This window comes from Lissotriton helveticus, chromosome 3_1 (genome assembly GCF_964261635.1).
Source record: "Lissotriton helveticus chromosome 3_1, aLisHel1.1, whole genome shotgun sequence".
NCBI classification, from domain to species: Eukaryota; Metazoa; Chordata; class Amphibia; order Caudata; family Salamandridae; genus Lissotriton; species Lissotriton helveticus.
Genome location: NC_136061.1, coordinates 1,868,391,389 through 1,868,415,673, shown reverse-complemented (window position 1 = coordinate 1,868,415,673; position 24,285 = coordinate 1,868,391,389). Strand labels below are relative to the sequence as shown.

Below are 24,285 nucleotides of genomic sequence, written 5' to 3'. Positions count from 1 at the left end.
CCACATCTAAGTTCAGACAGTTTGTCTGCGGTAAGGAGTTCGCTATACAAAGAGCCTATAAGCCACTAGTGAAAGTGTTATCCTGTTAACCGCTGAAGGGTCTAGCATTGCTACTACCCACATTGCTAGAGTGTCACTTCGTTTAAATGATTACACATATATTATTGAGTACATCCCTGGAAAAAAATATAGTGTGGCTGACTAGCTCAGCAGTTCACCCTTGCAAAGTGATGGTAAAGATGCATGTGAATGGGATGACTACAGTGTAGCAAGTGTTGAAGATAATTTGGGGAACATTACAGTGGCCGATTGGGAAACCGGTTACAGGAAGGACAGCACTTTGAAAAGGTTAAGGATTACACGTTGCACGGTTGGCCAGACAAGAAGTCTATTTAAAATCAATGCAAGAATATTTGGGAGCTTAGAGATGAAATATCTATCTCCTGTTCCAGATTCCTTCTAAGGAATAACAGAATCATACCGCCACATTGCATACAGGAGAGAATACACATGAGGGACATCAAGGCATTGTTAAGTCTAAGCATAGACTTAAGTGCTCGTATTGGTGGCCTGGTATGGACACGGCCAAGGAGGAATGTGTCAGAATGTGCCAACATTGCAGCAATACGGATAAATACCTGATCATGTTAAGACCACCCTTGAGTAACAGAATTATACCATGGGAGGATTTGACCATTGACATCCTGGGTCCTGTGTTAGATGGTATGGGGGTACCCAAATACATCTTGGTGATGTTCAGCATGTATTCTAAATGGCCTGAATTGAAGACCTGTGAAACTTCTGAAAGTACTAATGTTGTTGTATTTCTTGAAACTATTCTTGAGAGAGGGCATCCCCAAAATGCTCTTGAGCGATAATGGGCCACAATTTGTGGCAGAAAAATGTACTTGTTTCTGAAAAAGAAATGGCATCAAGGAAAGTCAGACCACTGTGTATCACCCTGCTTGTAATGGTTTGGTTGAGAGGTTTAACAGAGTCATTATTGGCAGTATTCAAGCAGCTATATGTGCTGGTAGGAATTGGTAACAAGAACTCAATAAATTGGTATGGGTGTATCACATCACTCCTAGCATAACAGGACACAGCCCTTTCAAGATTCTGACGAGAAGAGCTCCCTTCACCAGAGGCAATTTGGCATGGATGTCTCAAGAATTGCACTGCAAATGGTCATAAGAAAATGTCAAAACCAATCTTGAAAAAGCTCACAACATGTACAGGGAATATTTGGACAAAAAGAGGAGCACCAAAGTTGTAACCTTGGGTGAGGGAGAGTGGGTGCGAGTCAAGTCTAGTAGGTTGGTGAGGAAAGGGAGTTGCCAACTCTGAACCAATGAGAGTAAGGAAAGTCTCTGGGTGTTCTGCTGAATTAGAAGATGGTAAGGTTTGGCAATGCAGCAAGCTGGCCAAATGCAACAAAATCTTCTCATGGAAGAGGAGCTGTGGTCGCCCTTCACGTTCATGGATTTGGGATGAAAACATTGGTGAAGATATAAGTATGTGGACCAATTCCAACATGGAGAGTTTTGAGGGAAGATTCTTGGTGCACACTGATGAAACACTCATGGATGGTGTACAGGGGGATAGTATGTCCAGCAGTGGTGGTGGGTCACCTTTGCCACTGGGTACACAGAGAGCTTCAGTAATAGAATGTGGTGCCAAAGTTACGTGTCTGGGCAGACAGATCAAATTGCCTGCCAAGTACAATGATTACATTGTTGATTAATCATTACATTCATGTACCTGAAATTGTTATCTAGCTTTTCATGCTATTGTGTTTTGTGTTTCCTTCTGTATTGCACCTACTTGTATATTTGGTTTGGCACTGTATTTTATCTGCTTTACTCAAGTTCTATTGCATTGTATAAAAAAGGGAGATGTGTCATGTTGGCATTCTTCCCATCGTGCGAGGTTGCTACCGAGCGTGTGAGGAAAATGCTAAGGCTTTAATTTTCAGTGGGGAACCGTTGAGAACTAACAGTTGTGCTGCGGCTTGATGAGCTGTGTGACTGCCACTCTACCTGTTGTGGGAATAAGAACATACTTTTACACACTGTGTCAGAGACATATTTACCACAGAAGCGCTAGAGCGCTAACCTCCAATATGTCAGCCTCAACCAGGAAGTGGGGTAGTAAGTACAATTTTCCTAGCCCTTTCTGCTCAAACAGACACACTGCGGTGCACCGAAGGGTAAGTTACTCTTTGCAAATCAAAACTCAGAACAAAACAAACCTCCCCCAAGACAACCCCCAAAATGCTAAAATGCGACAACTTTGTAACCGTAAAAGTAAAAAAAATGTCCACGCTGGCATGCTCTTGAAACAGCCAACTGGGGAGGGATGAGTGAAATGAGCGTAATGAGGCAGCCATCTTCCTGTTTTTTCTACACTGGCAAGCAAATAGGTAATCTTTTGTCTCTGTAGGCAAAGACAGAGGGGAGCTACCAGATGAATTTCCGCCGAACACACAATGACCGCCAAGATGGCTCTTGGTTAGGGTGACCAGTGCGACTCGGCTGTAGTGGTGAGGTTTGCCAGAGCTTAAGTATGGGTGAGATCTGAGGAGTTTGGCTGGAAGTGGCGGCCGGGTGTCTTCTCCCAGCTCCCCCTACTACTACACAGTCCCAACAGGACTAGGGGTGTCAAAAACCAACTAGGCTGCCTATGTCACTGGGAAGAGCCAATGCAGAGCACATCTATGGAAAAGGGAGCAGAAAATTAGGTCTAATTAAAAGGGAAGTTTGGCCTGCCCGAAGTAATTCTGGACACTACAGGGGGCATGATCCTGGCATTGGAGCAGAGCAGACCGCCTGTATGGGGCAGTAGACTTCACTGGAGGAGGATGCCCGAATATAGGAGAGAGGTGATGAATGAATATAGGTCCTGGATAAGTGCACTGCCCACTTTACCCCTGCAACTAATGAATATTGGACCAGAAGACCTGAATAGACATTGGCAACATTGCAAATACTGAATGCTAAATGGTCTGGTTTGTGTCTTTGATCGGAGGCAGATGCAGCCACAGAGATAACTTGGTCCTATTAAGAGCTAGCCCTGAGAGGGTGAGATGAAATAGGTAATGACTCGACCCGGAGAGTAATTGGAATAGGCATATGGATTTAACCCGGATCTCTTGACTCGGGGTGAATGTTTTGATTTGTTCTGCAATCCGTCCATCAATTGTGTGTCTTTTGCTTTCTCGCCCTAAGTGCGCCAGGTATGCCCAGACGTCGGTCCTGGGCTCACTGTGCCACTGGAATCAAGGTATCCTGGCTGAAGAGGGGTGAAACCCCGAAACCGGTCCTAGGATGCTTGTTTCCGGTCCAGGGAGGACCGGGCTTGGCAGTTCGGGCTGGACTGTTCCCATGAGGCACAGGGTCAAGACTGATTTGCACATGGCCAGGGCTAAACTGGGTCGCATGGTGAGCACAAGAATGATGGATTTAACCCGATCTCTTGACTGGGGGTGAATGTTTTGATTTGTTCTGCATTCCGTCCATCAATTCTGTGTCTTTTACATGGGCCATAGGGCCTACTGCACTTACATATGGAGAGAGATGCTGCTGACCCCAATACTCTTACTCAGACTGTTTAAATTCTACAGTTCATGCTTGGCGACATCTATTGGATAGACGGACAGGAGCATTTATGTACTCCCCACTAGTTCCCCTAGAATGGTGCTTCTGCTTCCCGACAGGTAGGGAAGGGGAGGTCTCTAAAAAGTTACAGAAAATTGGCATTGTAAAGATGGGTGACCTTTTTCAAGACGGGTTGGTACGCAAATGGGATGATATACTGGAAGAAGAGCACAAATCTTCGATCTTGGGCCAATTACAATTCCTGAAAAACAGTCTCGTGTTACATAGCCTACTGGGCGAACATCTTCAGGTACCTGTGGAGTTGTCAATTCTCACCTACGTTATATGTAATCTCTCAACTACTAAGCTGAAAACTAGAATTTATAGCCTCTCACAAGCAGCTAGGAGACTGCACTTATCGAAAGCTCGTCAAGACTAGCAGAGAGACGTAGATATGGATATCGACGACAGTATCTGGCAGTGTTGCTGTGAAGGGGGAGATGTATTTCTCTTAATGGTAGACACCGGCAAATCCACTTCAAATAAATCAACAGAACGTATTACACTCCTGAGAGGTAATGCAGATATAGGCTGTGTGACTCGGCAGCCTGTCACCGCTTTGATGAGCAGGAAGCTGAGGTCCCTATTTGGCGGGCTGTCGAGGGTTATGCTGACGTTTGCTAGAGGAACTCTCAGCTATCGAGAGCAACCTCTGAACCTTGGAGGTGCAGTTGGCCAGTTTGGTATCCCAGGTTGAGCAAATTCAGCAGTTACGCATAAAGCGTTATGAAACTGAAGCGCTTTTTAGGAGACATGACTACAGGTGATAAACTGCTATGCACCATGCCAAGGAGACCAAGGGATGGTCATGCCTTTCCAGGAAGTCATGGACACCTGCGGGCTGGACGTGGAGCAGTTTCTAATGTTTCATGCCATAAAACATCCTCTTCGTGAAACATGGACCAATAGGTATGAAGAGCATCCTACACCAGCGATATTGCATACGTTGTTGACATCTGTAAGCACACATCATGTCATTACATCCTTTAACACTTCACTCAGCACCTCTCCTTTTGACCACACCTCGCCCATACTAAATGGAATGGGGTGCTACAGCAGCACCTGTCTGATTTGCCCTGGGCCCGGGCTCTTCAGTTGGTGAACGGGATATTCTGCAACCCTCAGTTCTGCTTCAGACAATTCAATTACGTACACCACACCCATCTCTCTACGCAACACATCAAGTGCTTGTTCCCAACACTGTTCCCTGAATGTCTCCTCTGTAAATTACAGAGTGCAGAGTTCTTCCACATGCTATGGTCCTGCACAGTGTTGCGCCCAGTCTGGCTAGAAGTGACGACTACAGTAGCCAAGATGTCAGCACAGAATCTCACACCAAAACCTAAATTCTCCCTGTTGGGGATACGCCCCAGTTAATGGGGACAAACACCTTCACCACTTCATTGATCTGGCCTTTATAGTGTTCAGATGCCAAATAGCTAAGGTGTGGAAGTCCCTTGACCCTCCTGACCTTCTGCGCTCGTTCAATGTTCGAATGATGTGGAGCAGAGCCATGTCACACATTCTCAAGCTACTTTAAATGCGAGGACATTCCCACATGGGCGGAGAGTGTTGGGAGACCTTCTTACTCCAGGCGGAGGCCAAAACGGATGAGTGCCCTCCATACATCAAGCTTACAAGTGCCACACACGCCGTTTGAGAAAATCCGCCGCGGGCCGTCTTTGCCGGACATATTCTCGTAGCACGTGTGTCGGCAGCTTATCAAGGACTGCACATACATCGTTTCACGTCCAGTGTACCTAGGATACTAATATATACCCTTGGGATAACTCTTTTATGAAACCTGTGTGAACTACGCGACGGCCCTTCATACTTCGTGATATCTTTATTCCCTTCTTGGAATACCTGTACTAGTATCTGTTCCATTACATTGGCCAGATTCTCTTTATTCAACTTGACTGCACTACTGAAAGACTAACCGCCCACTACAATTGCCCTGACAAAGCTCCCGTGGTTGGGGAGCGAAACACGTTGGCTGTCTTGTGCACTTTGAGAATAAGAAAATAAAAAGAAAATATAATTTTTGAACAAACTTTGGTTCAATTGATTGACTTTGAACTTGGTGCTGCCTCCATTCTTTTTCAAGTGCCACACACAGTTAGCGTACACAAGCATACAGTCTTGCAATCACTCTCCAATCGGACACAGGCTGGCCTGGAACTCAAAATTGCTGAACGTACACACGACTTGCCCTGCCTGGTCCCCGCCCCTTCCCAAAACATGGCACTGCCAAATGTATCATTATAGCAACACCCTTGTATCCCTCTCCCACTTAGCTACAGGCAATTGCTAATGTGTTGTTCCTACTGACCATCCTCCCTGGCTTCCCCCACATCTGTTAGATGTACCCCCCTTTTCATCCAGTGCAGTTTCCAGAGCGTTATACTTTGGTTTTCCTTTTCTTTTTCTTCTTCCTCTTTGTGCTTACTGAGGGTTTGAATACCAGTTTGGTGGCCCATGGAACCACCAAACCTGCGGTGGTGATCTATGGATGCCGGATTGGGGGTCCACTCGCTGTAGTACAAGTACACCAGTTGGTCTGCCACTGGACCGCTGCTACTGCCGGGATCCTTGATCCCGCAGCAGTAACACAGTGGTCTGAGGCAGCAATATATTGGCAGTGCCGCTGCGGCACTGGCGAGCATATTACGAGTTAGCTCACTGCGACGCATCCCACACCGGTGAGCCCCACTATGGAAAGGATGACTGTGAGGCAACTTACAAGGGTTATCCAGGGCCCCCTAATGCTTCTGTGAATCAAAGTGCATGCAGGGGGGCACTTGGTGTGCCCCCCTGTATTTCTGCACCCTGTACCTACATGGAAATACATACACAACATTGTACATTTCTGTCCTTCAGGAACGGGCAGTGACACTCCTTCGGTGGTGCCTTTCTATGGCTCTCCTATGAGCCTTAGAAAGGCACCGCTGTGGGATCGCTGCCGCAGGACTGCCCACCAGGATTATACTTTTTTACAGGCTTGGTGTTCTCGCAGCGGGGTGCTGGCGTAGCGGCCTGCTGCAAGACCGCCAAACTCATAATCTGGCCCTTATTTTCTAAAGGGAGACATACTGTTCATGTGTTGGGTAATGATGTTTCCTTAATGTATGCTCCAAAGTGGAGATATTGACCGCCGCAGTGTTAGTACTCATTTCTTGCATATGCTCATGCTTTCAGAAGTCTAGTCGTGCAGATGCAGTAACGTTATATACAAAACTTCAATAAGCACATTTAAAAAAAAGAATAATGTTTGCTAGGGTCGTTTTTGACATTGCTTTTTAAAATATTGCTTTTCGATATTTTGTAATCTTTGTGTTGTTGTGTGCCATATTTTTTGTTGTATTGTTGAATTTTTAAAGTTTGTTTTTTATTTCAAATAGAATTATTAGAATTAAATGTTACATTTTTTTAATTTGTTATTTCTTGTAATTTAGATTTGCATTTGTATTTTTTAGTAGCGGGGTTTAGGGTTTAAAGGGGAGAATGTTCAGGAGATTTTTTAATATATATAAATTGTAAGTCAGATTTTTTAAAAATGTTTCTAAGTTATTAATTTTTAGGTATCTATTTATTTATTTTATTTATTTTTACTTATATTTTTAGTTTATTTGCTAATTTATTTAGTTGTATTTTGAAATTTTAATTTTAATTTTGTGAGTTTAATTTATAGTGTATTGGGCTGGTGCGCGAAAGTTCTTGTTTCTATCACTATCGTGTGTTTTAAAATAGTGTTTTTAAAAAATCGTTTTTAACTGATTACTGCTGTAGTCAATGTCCCGCTGATCACGGTGCCCGTCTGTCAGAGTGGACCCGTGTAGCGGTTAGCGTTATAGCCTTTCCTTTTCCCTCCACATCACATCCGTTATAAAAGACAGGACGCCGCGCCCGCGCCTAGTGTAAAATTGGGCTGCTGCACAAAAGTTCTTGTTTCTATCACTATCTTGTGTTTTAAAATAGTGTTTTAAAAAAATCTTTTTAACTGTTTACTCTGGTTTGCTGCTAAAATATTGCACTGGGGATCGGAAAGCATTCGTTGACCTACCTGCTGTAGTCAATATCCCGCTGATCACGGTGCCCGTCTGTCAGAGCGGACCCGTGTAGCGGTTAGCGTTCTAGCCTTTCATTTTCCCTCCACATTACATCCGCTATAAAAGACCGGATGCCGCATCTGCGCAGCGTGAGTGCGCAGCGGGTGCGCCAAAGGCAAGCCCGTTGGCGCCCGGAGCGTGTCCAGCGTCAGGACCCCTGCCCGATTTTCTAAGGTGACCTACTCTCGTGACAAGCTTTTGGGTCTTAATCGTGGGTGCTCTGCCCGTATACCCTCTATTGATTTAGATAGTCATCACGAGGAAAACTTAAGTCCCTTTAAACCTAGCATGCCAAGGTTAGTTATTCAAGATAACAATCCCAATCCACTAATTCATGGGCAGGAAAATCCGGATTTGCACCACAAGGCTCCATCACAGAGGCAAAATGGGATTTATTTTAAGGTCATCAAATGTGTCCTGGTTAATGCCAGGTCAGTCATGAAACATAAAGCTGACCTGGAGTGTCTTATTCAAACCGACAAACCAGATCTGATCTTCCTAACGGAAACCTGGGCTAACAATACCAGTGACCCTGACTGGAACTATGTAGTTCCGTCAGATTAATCCACAGCGCTTGCTTCAAGGTGACCATGACACCAGAGCTGCAACTGAACGCGGAGGCTATGTTATTAAGCATAAAACTTAATAAACCACAATACTTCCAAGGAATACTAATTTATAGACCACCTGGCCCTAGACAAGCCTTCATTACTATACTTCAAACTCGTTTGGAATCTTGTTTTAATGAGGACACTTTTACGCTTCTGGGGGACTTTAACTTCCATCTGGAGAAAACAAGTAACCCCGACACTATAAACTTAATCGATATCTTAGCTTGCATCGGAATGAGACAAATTTTAAAGGATCCTACACATCAGGCTGGCCACACACTGGATGGCATTTTCACCAACAATGCGCACATCCAAGTTACCAGCTCGCTGCCATTACTCTGGTCGGATCACTATACTGTTTCCTTAACGATTAATCTCTTAAATCTTAATAATTCACGTAGAATCTGAACCCCCATAATTAAAGCACGGATCTGGAACAAAATATCACAAGAAGATATAACTTTGGCCTTGAAATCACATCAGATTTGTAGCACAGATCCTAAACTGGCTGCTACTGAGTTTAACAACTGGGTAACGCAGGCAATTAGTCCGCTGGCCCCGGAAGTAACTAAGACTGTCAAAAAGAGACTAATCTCTTCCCCCTGGTACTCTACGGAGCTAAAAACAATAAAAATCAAATGCAGACATAAGTAGGGTATTTGGCGATCGACCTACAGCTTGGATCTTAAGATTGAATACGGTCTAGCGTTGAAGGAATATAAGGCAGCAATTATATCCGCCAAGACAGCGTACTTCAAAGCCAAGATCTTGGAAGCTGTGAACTCTCCTAAAGAATTATTTAAAACCGTCACAGCCCTGTCCCGATGCCCCAGAGACTTCCTCTTTGTCCCAGATCAAACTTTCGTGGACCATTTGGCTGTCTTCTTTCGAACAACGGTTCAAATGGTTTATGAGGAACTTCGTACGGTAGCTGAGGCCAACAGTAACAATACATTGAAAGTATGGGATAACAACCCCAATCAACACATTTTCTCCCAATTCACTAGCCTGAACAGAAAGCAAGTAGAAGACATAGTCTCCCAAACCAAATTGGGTTCCCCTTTAGACCCCTGTCCTCCATTTATACTCCACCTTGGTAAGAAGAGATAGGAGCATCAATGACCCCATTACTGAATTTAGTAATTGATACTGGGATTTTCCCTGAAGTCTGGAAACTGACCTATATTAGACCTATCCTAAAAAAAACATCACTTAGTCCTCTGGAGGCAAAAAACTATCGACCAATTTCCTGTCTGCCCCTGCCTTCTAAGGTCTTGCAGAAAGCCATAAATCAGGAACTAACTGCTTACCTTGAGGTCAATAACATTCTTGACTCCACGCAGCATGGCTTTAGAGCTCGACACTCAACTGAGTCTGCACTGATTATGGCCACCGAGGAGATACGGAGGGTTATGGATGAGGGGGGTAGGACGGCCTTAATATTGCTTGACCTCACGGCTGCTTTTGACACGGTAAACCATCCAGTGTTATTAAATCGATTGCAGTCCGTGGGTGTCAAGGGTAAAGCCCTGGCCCTCCTCTCCTCCTTTCCTAATTCCAGGGAGCAAATCATCCATTGGGACAGTTTGAGATCTGAAAGGTTTACTCTCCCTGGAGGAGTCCCCCAGGGTTCGGCACTCTAGCCCACATTATTTAACATTTATTTTACACCACTAGCGCAAGTGATAGTGTAGCTGTCCCAAAACAACAGCATGTCAGCAGAGCGGTTTCGGGATTGCTTGTCTTCTGTAATGGCATGGATGACTGTCAACCTTTTAAAACTCAAAACTGAAAAGACCGAGGTCCTGGAATTCGGTAAGAAATCCTCCTTCTGGAATCATTCCTGCTGACCTCCTGAAGCAGGAGTCTGTCCTCAGCCAGTACTGAAGGACAAAAATCTCAGTTTCATCATTGATCATGATCTCTATTTATTTAATGTGTATCGTTTGTTAACTATATCATATTTTTACAAATGTCATTACATTTTCAGCCTCAATACCACATGTAATATTTGTAATTTTATATAAATATCTTTTTAAATTATTTTGGAGTGAAGTAGTACAAATGATTATTATAGATTTAATAGTGAATTTATTTGTTGTAATTTATAATAACTACCTCAAAATGGTTTAGATTGGAGTGGGTGTTGTAAATCTGACCTTTTGAGTGCCCAACACCTTACTTAAAAGGATTGAATTGGAGTGGGAATATTAATTATGACCACTTTATTTGCCAAAGTATTTTCAAAGAGGTTTAGATTGGAGCAAGGATATTACATTTTACCCCATCAAAAGTGGTTAGGCTTATATTGGAGATAGTAAATATGGCCCCTCTAGTGTCCAACACCTTACTCCAAATGGTTTACCTGAAGTGGGAATCCACCCTGGGCGGAGTTGGCAGAGTGCCACTACGCGAAGTTCCACTGAGTTGAAAATAAACTGTGTGGAACTCTGCTCCACTCCCATCTACCTATAATACATTTAAAAGTAGGAAATAAACACTCTGGCTTCTCTGGGCTGGCTGTCTCCTTGCTCTGATCTCCTCCTCACCGTCCGCCAACCTCGCCGGCCACAAACCCCTTCGTTGTACATCTTGCAAGGACTGTGCATGCACGTTTGCGATGTCCTCCTAAGACGTACAATGAAGGGGTTTGTGACCGGCTAGGATGGCGGACGGCTAGGAGAAGAGACCACAGCAAGGGGGAGAGCATCCCGGGAATGCTAGAGCAGGTAAGTGCTTATTTCCTACTCTTTAATTGGTCATGGGTGCAGGGCCCAAATCCGCTCTGCTGCGGAGTCTGAGTTTTTGCCTGAACTCCGTGTTTGCAATCGAGCGCGGAGTTGGCAAAACTCCCAAAACTCTGCCTGCGGAGCGGAGTTTGACGCTCAGCCGTAGTGGGAAAAGTTAGCTTGACCTCTTCAGTGTCCAATACATTCCCCAAATTTGCTCAGATTAGAGTGGGTATAGTAAATATAACCCCTTCATTGTCCATCACCTTCCCCAGAATGGTTTAGTTTGAATAGTGAATAGTAATTTTGACCCCTCCAGTGCCCAAAACCTTCTCCAAAGTGGTGTAGATTCAAGTAGGAATAGTAAATCTGATCACTTTAATGTCCAACACCTTCCCCAAAATGGTTTAGATTGGAGTTTAAATATACATGTTTACCCCTTACGTTTCCATATTTTCCAAATTGGGTCAGATTGGAGTGGGGATAGTAGGTCTGACTCTGTCACTGTCCATCACTGTCTCCAAAATAGTTTAGAAGTTGAATGTGAATGGTTTGTATTATGTTTAGAATGCACATGTTCTCCAAAGAAGATTTTCATTTTAGTAGGTGTGCTATATTTTTGAACAATTAAGGGGGTGATTACGATGGCGGATGACCTTATGTCCATTCGCCATCGATGTGGGCTGTATTGCTTTGCCCACTTGCGTAATCTGAACTTACGCCCACCACTTACTCACACAGAAACTCCAACACTCCTTTGTAGGTAAAATGAGTTTTATTAATATCGTAGGCAAAGGCAATAAGTCACTGAAGCTAATTAATTCTTAGGCACTGAGTGAAAGGCAATACACAATGAATACACCATACTATATACATAAATATGAAACTGTGAATACAGGTATATAAACAGTTAATGTACAAAGCACCTCACCAGATTCATTTGCAGCACTGGAGACATCAACATCCCTGGCCAAGCATTGAACACCAAGTCGGGAACGCGTAGACTGGGGCTCAGGGAGTAATCTCTTCGGGTACCAAAGTTGTCCCGCGAGTGCGTCCACTCCAAGACTGAGTTTCTGAGCTCCACCCCACAGACACCGCTTTTATAGTTTAAATCAACCTGTTCGAGAAGCCTCTAGCAGGCGCTCTCGCCCATCTATTCACAGGTGCTGGCCCCATCTCTGCATCAACCCCACCCAGACAGACCTGGCCGTATTCGGTTTTGGGCTGTGCCGAGGCAAGAGACATTCCTTTCCCTATCTCCGGCCTTGGAGCTTTGCACGGCCATCTTTCCTCTGTCCTAGAGATAAATATGGAATGCACGAAAACACACTGAAGGTACAACATAACGTCACGAGGCATCCTCACGAGATGCCTCACACCCGCTTGTACTGGTTTACGTGAAAAACGTAGTTATGTTACTGCTGAAGTGTAACTACAGGGCAAGGCAGTACAAAATGGAAGTGCGATGAAACAAAATGGAAGATCAGAGCATTGCATGGAATCGAGGTCAACATGTAATTTAGCACGTGTAAAATGGCAAATGCAGTACATTCTACCCCTTGACCTTCGATTCACCCATCATACCCCATTGGCCTAAATACAATGGATCTGGGACGAAAAGGGGAGAGAAGGTTAGGAATGCATTGAATGCAACAGCATAATGAGATAACAACGAAAATAATAACTATAATAACATCCAAGATATACAGAAACTGTCCAAAATTAGGCAGCCATCCAAACAACCAATCCCACCATCCTTGGTCAACGTCTTGGGTAACCCCTTTCACTAAATCTTTTAAAGCATTAATATGTGCATGGATAGACGTAGAATGATCAGATAAATTGAAACAACAGAGCCCATCAAAGTCCTCACAACCGTGGTTATGTTTTAGCAACAAATAGTCCACAGCTGCCCTATTTTGCAAAACAGCTTTTCTCGTTCCTTGAACATCTAATAATAAGCTAGGGCGGCAGAAGTATGATTGAGATTTTTCACAATTAAACAGGCAAGCTTTGCAATCGTTCTGGCATTATAAACGGACAGTCCTGGCACTCCTACAATGGAAAAAGCCAAACTAGTATATTCTCGTCTAGAAATCAAGTCAATATTGGAGTCACAATCCTCAAGTAATTGAATAGCAGCTCTAGAAGAGCGAATACGTGTAACAGAATGCATGGGAAAAAGCATAAGACTTAATCATGATAAGGCACAAGGTCCTCCAGTTATGTTAGCTGGTATGTAAATGTATGAAATATTACCACACGAGAACATCCATCTTTTAGGTAATTTCACATGGTTAACATGGCTAGCGGCTAATACTGTGTGATTACAAACCATATAATTGGTAACATTACTACAAAAACTGTCATGTCGTGACTGACATAATGTTTGTTGATCAGGGGTCAATTGTTTGCTTTTCTCTAGTTTCAATTGGCTACACTTGCCAATTTGGGCAGGGTCACAAGTTAGTTGATAGCAAACATCTCCAGTAGAGATATCTTAAGTAAAAAAACTCGTCATGTTCCTCCAGAGGCTATCTGCAACCTCCGGGCAAAAGCGACAGTACTCATAAAGACTCAGATGTGTTCGAACATCACTTTCCTCCACTACTCCATCAAAGTTAGTTTTGGTTGAAGATGTGTAGGAGCACATGTGCAGGGGTAGGTACGGCGACAAGACAGGTGGATATTATATCAGCTGTACTCTGAAGATTTCTCATACAGAAGTGGGAAGTGTTCAGCACATTCCTGGCCAAGTAGGTACAGATGTTATCCGGTTGCTGCAACAATGCTGTCATCCGACTCGGGCGGTTGATCCCCTTCGGCATCCCCGGGCCCTCCAGGACCCCTCCGGACACGCCCAAACACCGACCAAACAGCGCAAGCATCGCAGCAGCAAGCCATACTGTGATCTAGAAATAGAAAACAAACTGGTATAATCACTCTCGCAAATAACATTTTTCAGCAGGTACATTTTCCCACTTTTCCTGTCCGGGTTTCATGGTGACTAGGATATTATACTTGCCCTTAGCAATCAATTCTGCAGGTACAGGAGGTTTGTTTGGGGACTCCACCCACAATTTTGCCCCTGGGTTCTTGTCAGCAGATCCGGACTCGCCCTTTCCTCGCACAGTTAGTAGGGCTGGGGCTGTCCCCTTCATGACATTTCCTCCATAAACCGGCATGATGACCATTTGGGCAACACAGTCACCAGGTTGCACAATGAGATCATTGTTTCCACTGTTCAATAGGATAACCTTGATCTCTGGTAATCGGCATCGACCACCCCTCCCCAAACCTGGATGCCTTTAAGGGCAAGCCCAGAAATGCTCTAGGGGAATTTGAACTCCAATTCCTGTCTCAATCAAGGTAATGTCTCGTTTTTGCAATCAATAGAGTTTCAATGCATGTAAATCAAGACCAGCAGCCTCTGGTGTGGCACGATATGGAGCCAAAGCTCCGGGAGCTGTCTCCCAATAGAGAATCGTGTTTGTGGCCACATGGGGCTTAATCTGCAAAGCTGGAGTCAACATGTGCATCAAAGGAGTCTCTACATCAGCAAGAGGTCAGTTGTTCAAAATCTGCAATGCATCAGACAAGTGATCCCTCCACCCCTTCAATAACCCATCAGAAAACTTTTTCAACTGCTCTTTCAGCAAACCATTCATTCTCTCAATCAAACCTGCTGCCTGTGGGTAATAGGGTATGTGATAGATCCACTCAATGTTATGCTGCACACAAAAATCTTGCACCATCTTTCCTTTAAAGTGTGACCCATTGTCACTTTGGACCTGCAATGGAATTCCGTAGTACAAGACCAACAAATTCAACGTTTCAGAGTGTTAGACTGGGGTTCTCTCTTGCATGGAAAGGCGATGAGATAGCCAGAATAGGTATCCACCACCGTGCATGCATACTGACATCCTCGACTCATTGGCATTGGCCCGATGAAATTAATTTGCCATATTTGCCCTGGTAACTTCCCTCTGCCTAACTGGCCTCTCACTACCTGTGGAACTGGTCTGTGCTGAGTATGCGGACAAACAGGCCAGTGAATGATTGCAGTCTTAATCAAATCTAGGGGAATATACATCCCTCTACTTTCAGCCCACCTGCTAGTGGCTCGCTCGCCCAAATGTCCACTTTTCTGGTGCGCCCATTTAGCCATGCCCACCAAGTCAGAATCCTGCGTCTCCACCTCAGCTTCATGAATCTTCGCTTCTTGGTCTGCAAAGGAATTGCACCAACGCTCTAGTGAGTCAGTCGGGCAATGAGCATCAACATGATAAACGGTAACTGTACTCTGGGACAACAATTCCCAAATTTCCTGCCACAACTCATTTACCCAAAAGTCCCTGTTGTTAATGATGCAATTGTGAGCATGCCATGTGGGAAGCCAAGTGGCTAACCCATTGGCCGTAGACCATGAATCAGTGTAAATGTGACATGTACCAGGGAGCTCTTGCTTTAACGCCTGGTAAACCGCATACAATTCTGCAAACTGACTACTTCTTCCCTCTCCAGTAGTTGACAACAATTTTTTGGTCACTGGATTATATGACACTGCCTTCCAATGTCTCTTAGTCCCCACATATCTGGCTGAGCCATCTGTAAACCACACATGCTTTTTGTCCTCTGCGGACAACTCTGAAAAAGGCCCACCCCATTTCACCGGGGACTCCCGCACTTTAGGGACATCTTGCAACATTTCTGCATCCGCTACAGGAGTCTGTGCCACTTGCTCATGCAGCACTGCGGTCCCCTTAGGACCGACTCGTGCTCTGTCTTGTATGTACCACTTCCATTTTATGATGTTAGCCTCCTGTGCATGCCCAATCCTGTGTGTCTTGGGTGAGCTCATCACCCATTGCATGATAGGTATCTCAGGTCTCAAAAACACATTGTGCCCTAGGGTCAACTGCTCGGTATCCACCAGAGCCCAATACCATGCCAACAACTGCTTCTCAAAAGGAGTATACCGCTCTACAGCATCAGGTAATTTCTTTTTCCAAAACCCTAGGGGCACTTTCTGTCTCCCCTGCTTTTGCCACAGGCTCCAGGTTGCATATTGATCCTGGACAGTTACATTTAAATCAATACTTCCCTCTCGTATGGGCCAAAAATTCAAGGCACGCTGTATAGCCTCCTTTGCTAACTCAAACGCCTTTTGCTGTGCCTCCCCCCACTCAAACTCATGCTTCTTCCGCGTAACCTTGTACAGAGGGGCCAAAATCTGACTCAAATGGGGAAAGTGCTGTCTCTAAAAACCAAACAATCCAATGAAACGCTGCGCTTCCTTCCTGTTTTTTGGCACTGCGAACTCTTTGTTCTTTTCCCTCACTTGTGGCAGCACTTCCCTGTGTCCCTGATGCCACTGAATGCCTAAAAACTTCACACTCTGAGAGGGTCCCTGCACCTTCTCGGGGTTAATCACCCACCCTTTGCTTTGCAAGTGCTCTACCACTCTGTCTAGTTGAGCCTTCACCTGTTCTTGGGTCTCTCCTTGAATCAACACATCATCAATGTAATGGCAAAGTTGTACTCCAGAAATGACTGACACCTCGTCCAAATGCTCTGCCACCAGCCGGTGACAGATCGTGGGACTATGTAAATACCCCATAGGCAGAGATTGAAACGTGTACTACCTACCACTCCATGTAAATGAGAATTGTTCCTGGGGCTCGGGGGCAATTGAAATTGTGAAAAAAGCATTGGCAAAATCAAGTGCCGCATACCATGTCCCATTGTGTTTCTGAATTTTCTCAATCAAAGTGATGGTGTCTGGGACCGCGGCTGTCAACGGGGGCATATTCTGATTAAGCTTGCGGTAATCAACTGTCATGCGCCAGCCTCCGTCAGGTTTGTGCAAGGGCCACACGTGGTTATTCCACGCCGTGGTAATCGGTCTCACCACCCCCGCCTCCACCAAGTCCCGAATGGTTGCGGTAATCTCATCATGTCCCCCTGGAATCCTGTACTGCTTTATGTGAACCACTTTTGTTGCTTGGGGCACCTTCACTGGGGGAATGTTCAAGCGCCCCACCCTCAAAGCAGCTACCGAGAAGTACTGCTTTGACACAAACTGATAGCATCCGTCATCTAAGTATAGGGTCATACCTTTCAGAATGTCAATGCCAATAATGTACTCGGGAATAGGCACAATCAAAACAGTGTATGCTCTCTTCGGAAGTCTGCCTATTTTCATTTGAATTACTGTTTGCACTGGTGTTTCCTGTCCTCCCAAACCTGTGATAGTAAAATATTGTCCTTTACATTTTCGTGGATTGCCATGTATCAATGTGGCCTCCGCTCCGGTGTCTACTAAAGTCCGCACCTCCTGAACATTTCTATTTTTCCAATAGATCTCAACCCTCATATGTGGTCTATTATCTTTGCGAGCCCATCCCTGCAGCGGAGCTTGGCCCATTTCCTAATCTAATTTTCACCTGCGCAGTTCTGCATATGCTTGGCGCAGGTCCCGGCGCAGATCTGAATACAATGTTGGGTAACCCTCAGGGAACAACTCCTCCTCTTCCCGGTCCCCATCTGAATCTGTGAAATCTTGGTCCCAACCTTTCTCTTTTGTCACTCTCACATGAGGTTCCCTCTCCCTCTCTCTCTCTCCTGACCTGCTTTTTCGGGCTTCTCCTCAGGCTCCGGTTCCCTGCGACTCACTTTCTTGTTATCTTTTCTATTCACATGCCTACTCCCCTCCTTCCTATCCAGTCCTCGCTTACGGTTCATCTCCCACATGCTTTTGGTCTCAATACCATCAATCTCACTTCTTGACACCCCATCCTTCAACAGCGCCAAAAACATATCACGTCTGGTCACTTGGTTGTTATCACAGCGGGACTCTGAGCGCGAAGACCTGTCTGGCTTGGCCCATTCCCCAAGCTCTCCCAGCTCAAGGACTGCCTCAACTACTTCTCCTATGGTATTACCGGTTTGATTAATTAACAAAGTCATTATCACAGCTTTGTATGCAGTGGGCGCCAAACGAATGATTTTGTTCCGCATTGACACCGTCATTAACTGATCCATCAAATTATGTGCCTCACCTACAAGAACGGCCAGTTTCATTCCCTCCTCCTTAATTCTCTGTGATGCATCTCTTACGGTGAACCATGGTTTTTCATTCCCAGGCCAGTCTGAATCTGTGGGGTACTTGTGACCACACCCCCGCGCAGCTAGCTGCAACAGGGTAGTCTGGTCATCACCATGGAAAGTTCGGAAGTATCCATTCACAGTGGGATCAGTACAGAGGGTACAAAATTTGGCAGCATCCCCCCCATCTAAGATGACCCCAAAAGCACCGTGATCATAGATGCGCACCATCCAAGTTAGTAGCATCTCTCCAGGCTTCTGTCTAAAGCTCACTAAAATATCACTGATCTGCTGTGTAAAATCTTCCAGGCTATTTAACATCACTCCATCTGGGTTCCCTGCAGCGATTTGAAGTTTCCGTCTTAGAATGGGCTGCGCCTCTACTCTCTTAGCATTTTTTCCTTCCTCGTCCTGTCCCTCCCCCTCTAAGGGCTGCTCTCCTTCTGAGGAGAATTCTGACGATTCCCAGATGTTGGAGTCCCAATTCGATGGGTCAAAATCTAAGCCTGTTTTGGCAATCGCTAAATGGACTTTCCGTTTACTCACTCGCCCTCTCCTTTTCCTGTATCTGTATTCAGCAACACAGACTGCAGCCCGTTCTGCTATCGTTTGATATGTTTCTAACTTATCTTGTAATAACTTATTCTAACAGGAAAGCATCGTAGAAATATTCTTAGCTTCAAAATGTTGTTTTTCCTAGCTCAACTGTTCCCGCTGCAGAGATAAACATTTGTCAAAAACTTGATGGTAGGCATGCAACAAAACCCAACCTCTGCGACCCACTGTACATAATTCTTTACTTTTCTCCACAGGAACCTTCTGTAAACAATTTAAAACATCATCTGGCGTTGCTTTGCCCAGACAGTCAAACCAGCTCTCACTTAATCCTGAGCTTTTTGAATACTCACGCGCCAGCGCGGAGTACGGCGTCGCCTCCCATCCAGGAATTTGCATGGGGGCTAAAGGGATTTCACTCGGTGCTAAAGTACCAAAACCACCTATCATCTTTTTAAACATGTTCCTCCCCGCGTAATTTACGAATCCTGCTGATACGCCAAATTGTATTGCTTTGCCCACTTGCGTAATCTGAACTTACGCACACCACTTACTCACACAGAAACTCCAACACTCCTTTGGAGGTAAAATGAGTTTTATTAATATCGTAGGCAAAAGCAATAAGTCACTGAAGCTAATACATTCTTAAGCACTGAGTGAAAGGCAATAAACAATGAATACACCACACTATATACATAAATATGAAACTGTGAATACAGGTATATAAACAGTTAATGTACAAAGCACCTCACCAGATTCATTTGCAGCACGGGAGACTTCAACATCCCTGGACAATCACTGAACACCAAGTTGGGAACCCGTAGACCGGGGCTCAGGGAGTAATCTCTTCGGGCACCAAAGTTGTTCCGCGAGTGCGTCCACTCCAAGACTGAGGTCCTGAGCTGCACCCCACAGACACCGCTTTTTATAGTTTAAATCAACCTGTTCGAGAAGCCTCTAGCAGGCGCTCTCGCCCATCTATTCACAGGTGCTGGCCCCATCTCTGCATCAACCCCACCCAGACAGACCTGGACAGATTCTGTTTGGGCTGTGCCGAGGCAAGAGACATTCCTTTCCCTATCTCCGGCCTTGGAGCTTTGCACGGCCATCCTCCCTCTGTCCTAGAGATAAATTTGGAATGCACGAAAACACACTGAAGGTACAACATAACCTCACAAGGCATCCTGATGAGATGCCTCGCACCCGCTTGTACTGGTTTACGTTAAAAACATGTTTATGTTACTGCTGAAGTGTAACTACAGGGCAAGGCAGCACAAAATGGAAGTGCGATGAAACAAAACGGGAGATCAGAGCATTGCATGGAATCGAGGTCAACATGTTATTTAGCACGTGTAAAATGGCAAATGCAGTACAGTAGGGGCTGGGACCGCCCGCCTGTAAGACATAACACGTCCAATTATGATGCGACCACCACAGTGGCGGTCGCATCATGTATTGTTAACATTGGCGGGTGCTGCTGGCTGCTGCACCTGCCGCAATGCTAAAAATTTATGTTGTGCATTTTCCTGTACTATGCGGCAGGCCCCACGCGGTGCCTGCACCTGGTGCAGGAAAATGTAGAGGGTACCTATCGAGGTTCCACAGGAACCCCCCAGTGGACACCCACCTCCCCAAAAACAAGGGGTCCAGCAATGGGCCCCCAAATGCAATCCGCGCCAGCCTTTCCAGGGCGGTTTCACTGCTGGCGGGGATCCAGCTTTGTAATTTGGCGGACGGTGCCTGCTAGGCACCACCACCCATTCTACAGATGTGTGGTGGGTCCGCTAGGCAATCGTAATGATTGCCTGTGGTGGATCCATGGCAGTCAGACTTTAGGGTCCATTAGGATGTAGGGCAGATTGCCACCTCCGGCATGGCGGTGGTGATCCGCCCTACATCCTTACCCGCCCGCCACCCATTTACCCCACCATATTAGTATGGCGGGAGTACTGTGGCGGACGGGAAGACCGTCCGCTGCTTTTCCGCCCTGTCGACAAGTCGACCGGGTGGAAAAGGGTTTAATATGGTGGCGGTGTCGGCTAGACACTGACATCCATATTAGCATGGGAGCGGGAACAAGCCTTTCACCACGGAAAGGCATGCGGAATTCGTTTATGGGGGCTCATTGCAGGCCCCCAGGGTATTGGAGGGTTGTTGGGTGCACATGGGGGGTTTCTCATGGACATGGTGGCAGGCACTTCGCAGTGCCTGTCACCTTGTGCATGACAATGCACACAGTGCATTCTCAGCATTGTGGCGGGCGGTGCTGTGAGCTTCGCCCGCCACAAAGCTGTGAATGGAGGATGCCACTGCCACGGTGGCGGTAGCATCCCAATCGCCGTGCGGGACCGCCGCACCACTGGCGGCCAGTCTCAGCACTGCTAGGGTGGCAGGCGGACGGAAGTCCGCCCACCATCCTAATGGGCCCCTTTGTGCCCCCCAGCACACCGCCTGCCATCATAATATCGCGGTTGGAGAAGTGCATCACGATGGTTGTGAAACCACCACTGGCAGGCTGCCGGTGGAGGTTTAACTGCCATCATAATGAGCCCCTAACAGCCGTGGCCCGTGGAGGGACTTGCCGTGGGGCAGGCAGGTGGGGTGGGGGAGGGCAGGGTGAGTGGTGATCAACAACAGAATCTGGATGATTGCAGGTAAGTAAACGATTAGATTAATAAAATGAATTTCGTAGCGCGCCCTGCATCGCATTTTGCGATGCAGGGCACAGCGATGCAGGGCACAGAACAACATTCTTTATCACCCCCCGCCCTGCCCCTCCCCCGCCCCACCTGCCTGTCCCACCGCAACTCCCTCCACGGGCCGCGGCTGGCCCCTAAGTATGTCATTTTTTTAGATACTGAAATGTAGGTAGGAATGTGAGAAAAAAAGTAACTTTTATTCAATTATTTTATGTTTTGTTGTGTTGGTTGTTTTGTAGTGCTTGTGTGTTTTGAGATTTTAATAATACACTTGAATAGTTTAACATAGATTGTATTTCTACATTTTAAATTGATTAAACATGTATACATAGTTTTTATTTGTACTTATCACTTTATTTACAAACATGCACACTTTATTTGTTATACGATACATTTTGCATAGTTATTTTTTGAAGTTTCAGTTTTGTTATGTAATTTCAAATGTGACATAAATATATAGTTCACTTTGTTACATTTACTTTTGTGCAGATTATAATATTTTACATATACATTTGTCAATTTATTATTTGGTGTGGGGATTAGGGGTATGTAGGTAGGGAAGTTAATTCAGATACAATGTTTTGGTTTGTTATGGTAGTGTAGTTTGTGTTAGTTTGTGTTTTGTAGTTCCGTAGTTAAGTGAGTTAGGCCTAAGTATAGTGTGTGTAGTGTAGTTACTTTAGTTTTTAACTTGTATGATGTGGCAACAGTTTGTAAATGTATTTTATATTGTTTGTTCAGTTTTTTGGATATATATACATATATCTACACACACAGTGGGTCTATTGTGTTTTTACAGGTGTTTTGGTGGAAGTCTTTCCTTATTTTTGAATTCATATTTTTAAAGGAAGTTATTTTGGTTTTATTTTACCTAAGATCGCTTTTTAATTGTTTTTTACTTTTTTGTTTTCCAGGAGTGGTTTTTATTTTGCTTTTTTGTTTTCTATGGTGTCTTACGACTCTGGAATAATTTTGTGAATTTACTTATTGGTGATTACATTTTTGCATATTTTGGGGTAACTATACAGCTATAGATCTGCAAGTTGATTTTCATTTTTAATTTTAGGTGGAAAATGTTTGCTATGGTTGTTTTTTTATATAATGCTGTCATTGTTTTTAAAAATGTTGTGTAATGTATATATTTTTAGTATTATGTTCAATGCTTTCCATTTTTGAAAATGTGTTATTGTGTTTTATTGTATAAATGTATTTATTTATTTTATTGTAAATTATTTTATAAGTGTTATTGTGTATTGTTCAATTATATATGTTATTTTATACTCCTTAATTAAAATAATGTAATAATATTTACAAATAAATATATTGTGTTGATTTCTGTAGGTTTTTATTTGGATGTAAATTTAAATTGGACTGGTAAATGGTTTACAGTAGTGTTCTTTCTACTTGCTATTTTTTCCAGGTAGCGTAGGTCTTTGATAGTTATAAAGAGTTTTACTTTGCTTTGTAGCATTTCGTACATTTCTTTGATCTGTTTCGATATTTTGGGGCTAATTAGGGTTTGACTTCCATGGGCATTCAAACCGGCCAGTCAAATTGGCTGACTTCTAATGGGCTTTAGGAGCCCAATGGGCAATCGTAAGGGCCGCATAATCCCGTGATGCAGGCATTTTCGCCTTTGGGATTATGATGGCACTTTCCGTGAGTACATCCATGTCAGCTTTCTGACAAGGATTTGCTGTCGGAAAGTGCCTTTGTGGGCCCCTGGTAGGGCCTCCATCCCCCCAATAGGTGGGGGCACCTATGGTCGCCTCACAAGCTTCAATAGAGGAATGGGAGTATGCGATCGCACCATGTGCTGTCGACTGTGGTGTCGGAATTGCCAACCTGAGGTCGGTCGGTCCCATGACCGCAACGGTATCCGGCATCGTAATCATGCCCTTTATGTTTATTTGTGTTAAAGTTTGTTCTATTCTGAGTTCTTGGTAGTTTTTTTTAGGATCCCTAGGAATTGGTATAAGTTAGGATGCCTTTGGCCTATTGTCGGATGAAAGGCGTTGACCCACCGTTCCACTGTATTGTTTATTTTGGCTTCTAGTCCTTGAAGTTGTCATAGATATTACCCCATAGTATTTGAAACTTGGGTTGGTGCTTGTAGCCAGAGTGGTGCAGTCTGACAAATGTCTTCAAAATAGTCCATTAGCGGACTTAGTTTTTGCGAGTGGTTTTGGTAGTAGGGGGATTCTATGAGGAGGTGGTAGTGATTACCCACTACTGTTTCATATTCTTCACTTAGTGCAGAATTTTGGTGGTGTCACCGAATGATTTGATTCAAATTGTAATAGCAGCCATGTATGGCTGCGTGTGGGTAAATTGTTTGTATCTTTGCTTATTCAAAAATTATTAGGATTTGTAGAGGATAGTAATTGGTAGTCTTTAATTTAATTTAGCTTTGTAGTTCTTAGTAGGTAGCAATTTTCTTGTTGGAAAGCAGAGCATAAATTGGGGTACTTCAATGTTATGATATTCACCATGTATGGTATATATCTGTGTGAATGGTGGGGGGCACAATTTAAAAGTGCATTCCATCATCCGTGGGTTAGTAATAGTATGAGGAGTTTATTTTCTGTTGCATATTTTTTTATTCTCCTTTTATTACTTCTTTTGTTGTACAGGATGGAGAGTAGCTTGTATGTGTAGTGGTTAGATGCTAAGGACTGTCTATAACTTGATAGCTTCTTTGGGCAGCAGGGGTTTCTCTTGTGGATTTTTTAGTACTGATCTTTTTAAAATGTGAAATCCTGGTATCTGGCCTGTGATGTGTTCAGAAATGTTCAGGAAGTTACTTTTAAAAAGAT

The 24,285-nt window shown here is 44.5% G+C and overlaps 1 protein-coding gene and 1 long non-coding RNA gene across 2 annotated transcripts in view; one reads left to right on the top strand and one right to left on the bottom strand.

The window, feature by feature from the left end:
* Positions 1 to 24,285, top strand: part of LOC144825191 (mucin-2-like) — a 1,014,272-nt gene that overhangs the window by 548,103 nt on the left and 441,884 nt on the right. The window lies entirely within an intron of this gene.
* Positions 11,862 to 19,669, bottom strand: LOC144825189 (uncharacterized). The gene is made up of 2 exons (XR_013609326.1): positions 19,523 to 19,669; positions 11,862 to 14,020 (listed from the first exon to the last, which is right to left on the bottom strand). It is a non-coding gene; the product is annotated as an uncharacterized LOC144825189 (long non-coding RNA).